The sequence below is a fragment of the Thunnus maccoyii genome, chromosome 1, assembly GCF_910596095.1.
Source record: "Thunnus maccoyii chromosome 1, fThuMac1.1, whole genome shotgun sequence".
Classification (NCBI taxonomy): domain Eukaryota; kingdom Metazoa; phylum Chordata; class Actinopteri; order Scombriformes; family Scombridae; genus Thunnus; species Thunnus maccoyii.
The window spans coordinates 38,815,660-38,821,047 of NC_056533.1; the positions used below are offsets into that span (position 1 = coordinate 38,815,660).

Below are 5,388 nucleotides of genomic sequence, written 5' to 3' on the forward strand. Positions count from 1 at the left end.
CATTCATTGTAACATTTTGTACAGAATTTCTCTTATGACAGTTAAATATTATTCACAGAAACTAAAAGTCTCCACAGGATGAAGAACAGTATTTCTAAAGCCTTCTGCTATTTACTAATTACATAAATAACATTTTCCAACTCTGCACTGTAATGTCAATTTATGCTGACGATGCCGTCTTGTATACCGCAAACCAAGTCTGAGACCTCTTTAATTTAAAGCTTGTTCCAAACTCCAAAAAGACTAAATGTGTTTAAAATCTCATACTTCTGTACTTACACTTAACATTTTGAGTGCATAAGTGCGTTCACACTGAGAAGTATGGAAAAACGCACTGTTAGTACCCGGATGGTGCACTCAAAACGGTCAAAAAGTTGAGTGTGGAACTATGGACACTTCTCGCCCTCAATGGCCGCCATCTTGGCTACGTAGAGGAAGGGGAGGGACCGCTTTTCAAACCGGAAACGGCGGCCGAGTACGTTGTAACTACGGTGAACATCGCCGCATTATACAAATTATACATGTGTTTTTTAGCACTAAGCACCACTATGCTGTTGTCGGATATAAGCCATCAGGATGTTTTTTGGGTTAATTTAGCAGTCTGTAATGATTTGGTAGCGCGAACGATAACACAAATGCTAACGTTTTGAGACAACACTACCCTGTAGAAATTCACGAAAGTGTACTAACAGAACAGCTTAAATGTGTGTATTTCACAAGTTAAAGGAGGAGCAGCAGCAGCAGCAGCAGCAGTGGCTTCAGTAATGTAGGTCCACCAGGTGTTCAGGGTTACTCTAATCAATCATCTGCAGGGTGACGAGAGACTCAGGTTAGTAACAGACTGAACCGCAGAAATCTGAGAGCAGACGACTGACGAGCCTGAGCGTGAAGAGAAGAGCTGAAGCTGAAGCAGCAACAATATATGTGAGTGAAAGCAGACAGTTTGAGCAGAAACAGAGCAAATCGAAGCAAGCAGAGGCTATTTGAGTGTGAGGGAAGGGGTTTGAGGGAAAGAACTACAAAATCTGACTGTGAGATCAATAAACCATGCTCTTGAATTGAAAAACCTCACTGTTGAATAAGGAAAGGAAGAAAGCACCAAACTAGTTAAAAATCTGTTAATTATAGGTCTGAACAAAAGAATCATCTTCATTTATTAGAAAGTTTTTTTCTTTTCATGATCTGTTATTTCCCTCATTAACTTTTATCATGATAACATTATATTCAGAATATCAATAAATACAATAATATAAAGACATTCTGCCAGTAGAAACAGTTCATGTGTCTGATCAGCAAACAGTAGAAATACAGAAAGCAGGTTTTTATTCATGTGCAGGTGTTTGTTGAACAGGAAACAGCTGCTCTAGTAGTGATAACTGCACCTTTATTAGTGTCAGCACGGTGCACGTGTGTGCAGACACAAACCGCATCAACAGTCGCCACAGCTGTTAAAGCCGACTGACAGCTGATCAGCTGATCAGCTGCTGCCGCCGCCGTCATCAGAAACTGACGTCACTGCACACGATGCTTCAGAGGAAAGGACGCCTCATGTCTCTAAAAACGTTTATCATCAAATAACTTAGAACATGAAATATAATTAAAATGCCTTTGAGAAAATAACAACTTCTCGCTGAGCTGTGATTGGCTGGAGTCTGTTTACTAAGTCATGCTAACATGTCTGATCCTGGCATAAAGGAAACAAACTGATGTTACATTTCTAAACCTTTCCTCTCTCTCTCTACACTTCTTTAATCCCCGTCCACCGGTTCACTGTGGGGGTTTTCAGTGTCCCAGCAGAGACGATGTTTTCACCAGTATCCTCAGCACCGTGATGAATCGACCGTGACCCTGAAGAGCCTTTTTTTCTCACGCTGTGCTATTGGAGAAAGTCCTGTCAGAGCCGGGTCGGCCTCCACGGGAGATATTACTGTACTCTGCCTCTTCATCCTGAGGGAGAAACACTTTAAAGAAGCTCAGACAGCAGGAAGAACACGACTGTAAACCTGCACGCTGCCTTATCAGTCCTGACTCAGGGCAAAATACCCCATTTATATAGAGTAAATGTATAGAAGGGTCTCAAACCAACAATGATCTACTAACAAGTATCATGTGTGTATCCAGAACCTGATATATCTGATTCCTCTGCTGCAGATTCAGTGTCTCTCTGTTAGCAGTAGTTTGCAGGTTGTACAGGCAGATGTAATCTACATGCTGCTGCCCTGTGATGCTCTTCGATTTATTACAGGTGACACTTTTAGAGCCCGTCATTGTATCTTCTATGAGGAAGTGCTGCGGGCATCATTTACCACTGGAAGGGAACAACACAATCTCTTTTTTATTTATAAAGCCATCCTAAATAAGCTGCCATTTTATTTATTATCAACTTTTAAGACTTAGAAATATGGGATATTGTACCCGTATCACCAGAATGTATTACCTTGGATATCCAATGTATGAATACAGATTCTGGTGGAATAAGCTTCGGTAAAATAAAATCCCTCCAGTTTTAAGATTCTGCTGGATGATGTTTTATAGAATAAATGCTCCTGTTTGTCTTAATGTGTCTGTTTTATTCAGGTGTAATCATACTTATATTAGTCTTTTTCTTTGCCTTCGTTTGTATTTTTTAAGTTATTTGTCTTGTGTTTGTGTCGTATTTATGTTTGATGTAAGATTGTTGGTTTTACACTTTTTACACGTTTTGTTCTCTGGTTGTTTTGTTGTTTGTTTGCACCACTACTACTACCACTACAGCCACCACTGCACCATCAGAAATGAGACTGTTGCTCTCGGTTGGTTTCTGCTGAGTAAATAAATATTATCTGTGTGTCCATTCAGTTTGTTTTGCTTCAATCACACACACACTGCTGCCAGAAATACTCACCAGAGCATCAAATATGGATTCATCCACCGCTGAAAATAGTCCCCAAACAAACACTATTTCATCAAATTTGCTAAAAATTACAACGACTTTTTACATTATATATACATAAAGCCTTTTAAATTAATTATTATTATTTTAAATTAGCTGCACTAATCTATATTTTTAAATTGATTAAAATGAATTTGAATTATTTTGATTTTTTTAAATGTTTTTTTATTTAAAAAATCAAACTTCTCTGTAAATGAGCTGATCTGCTCATGAACTCAACTAATTAGACTCTAATCTAACGAGCGGCGCGTCTCGTTGAGTATCTTGAAGAGCGCTCTATAAATAAAATTATTATTAATGCAAATAAATTAAGTCTCACAATTTAGTCTCTATTTCCCCTGTAAATCTCTGCCAGATTAAATAATTCTTTCCAGGAAGCTACAATGAAATGAAGAGCGATAAATTAAAATGCGAACACGTGTTTGGACCAAAACAGGAAATAAATGTTTGCTTCGTCTCATTCACCCGAATTTCACTGCTGAATTGTTGCAGCTTGTACAAACGTCGCTGTAAACTAACTGGAAACCTCAGAACTCACCAGGAACTCCGGTTTATTTATTTCCCTCCAGTTTTTCTACTTTTTCCTCTCGTTTCTGAAACTCGTGCAGACGCCTCAGTTCGTGCTTCTCTGGATGAATTTGCGTCTAAAATTCACTTTTATCAGAACTCACCTTTACAATTTTTTTCCCATCATATACAAAATTCCTGAAGAGAAATACAGATTCCTTTATTAATATATTTATATTATAACCTGCTAGTGAGCACATTCTGCACATCACTGCTATTTCCTGCCTAATGTGGCATTTTAATGTTATTTTAATAGATGTATTTGTCAGTTTTGAATCAATCCGCAGTAACGAGCGGAGCATCGATCACGGCTGAGAGTTAAAGTGTTTTTCAGTGTATCGTTTGTGTTGTGAATCAAATCACTTTCCTCAAACGGTGATCAATCGTTTAGAGACGAACCGATGTCACAAGATATTAAATCAACTGTCAAATTGTGATTGATCAGGTGTTTGATCTGATGAGAGCTGGCAGGTGAAAAATGATGTTTTTCAGCTGAAAACCTGTTTTTGCTTTGATTGACTGTGAAACATTAAAGACCCACCCAGCTGCTAATCTGCTCCGCTCCTCCTTTAAGATCGGAGGAGGAGGAGGAGGAGGAGGAGGAAGGAGGAGGAGGAAGGAGTGTGATGATTGATTACCCTGCGCTGCCTAATTACCCACGCTGCACTGCAGGCTCATCAGCGCCGCAGCCTCGTGGGCCCCCGTGACTCATCTTGTTTGGTGTTTTCTGCATCGACATCAGACTGCAGAAAACACAGAGCAGCATTAACGAGTCATTAAAGGCTCAGAGGACGTTAATGAGAACAATTTACAGACAAAAGAAATGTCAAAAACATAAATACATGAGAGGAAGACTTCTGACATTTCTACTTCTTCACTCGTCATCTGATTGATTTCACATCATACAGGAATGAAATATTATTAGCATGTTAGCTAGCGTTGGAGTTACTCTGTGTATCAAAATACAAATGAAAACTTAACAATATTAAACTTTTATCATAGTCAGATTAGTGTTTTAATGGTGATACATGTCATAAAAAACCTTCCAAAACACGGACAGCTTCAGGAGAGAGAGACTGTTAGAGTATCGCCACATCTGATAACAAATATTACAGAAAGAAACAACATTAATTCACCACTTAATTAGAAATGTACATCTGTTCCTTCATAACAGATTAGTTATTGCATGGAAGAGTTGCTATGGAAGGATGTTTCCTACATCTACGCTAATCCCACATCTTGTTTTATTTGTTTATTTATCTGTTTATTTAACAGGGACAGTGTACAATAATAAGTTAGCCAAGAGGCTATGAAGATGCTACAAAGAAGATTTAAAGTTACAAAATTATTGAGATCATTTATCAGCATGCAGAGCAAAAATAAAAGAAAGAATTTGACTCTGTTACAAACCTTTTTCACCTGAGCCTTGAAGAGAAGTTAGAATCAAGGTCTTTGCACACCAAGTCTGTCGTCCGAAATTGTCGCACGTTAGAAAATAAATACGATGTTACGTTGTGTCGATAACGTTTACACACCGACTCCGAAAATTTCGTCCGTCATTAAAGTTTTCGGAGCAGGTTTTTTTTCATCTGTCAAAAGCCTTTACAGAGTTGTTTGACCACTCAGAGCCACCGTACACACAAACAACACAGCCTGGAAACACTGATACTATCAGCTCCAGCAGAGAAGTTAAACACAGACTGATCACAGGACGACTATTGATCATTATCTTGTCTGTATGTTGCAGCATTTTGAGGCTGAGCCCTGAGTATCTGCGGATCCAGTCAAAAGGCCGATCACCTGTGATCAGGTGTGTGTGTGTGTGTGTGTGGTCTTCTTTTTACTGTGTGGTTCTTTCTGTGTCTGTGTCACTGCTTGACGACTCCATT

At 38.8% G+C, this 5,388-nt stretch overlaps 2 long non-coding RNA genes across 2 annotated transcripts; one reads left to right on the plus strand and one right to left on the minus strand.

Annotated features, from left to right (window-relative positions):
* The first annotated feature begins 746 nt into the window (after positions 1 to 746).
* Positions 747 to 2,833, plus strand: LOC121903832. The gene is made up of 2 exons (XR_006098105.1): positions 747 to 924; positions 1,787 to 2,833. It is a non-coding gene; the product is annotated as an uncharacterized LOC121903832 (long non-coding RNA).
* LOC121903890 lies at positions 1,866 to 4,984 on the minus strand. Its single transcript, XR_006098128.1, has 3 exons — positions 4,910 to 4,984; positions 4,138 to 4,242; positions 1,866 to 1,947 (listed from the first exon to the last, which is right to left on the minus strand). It is a non-coding gene; the product is annotated as an uncharacterized LOC121903890 (long non-coding RNA).
* Between the last annotated feature and the right edge of the window lie 404 nt (positions 4,985 to 5,388).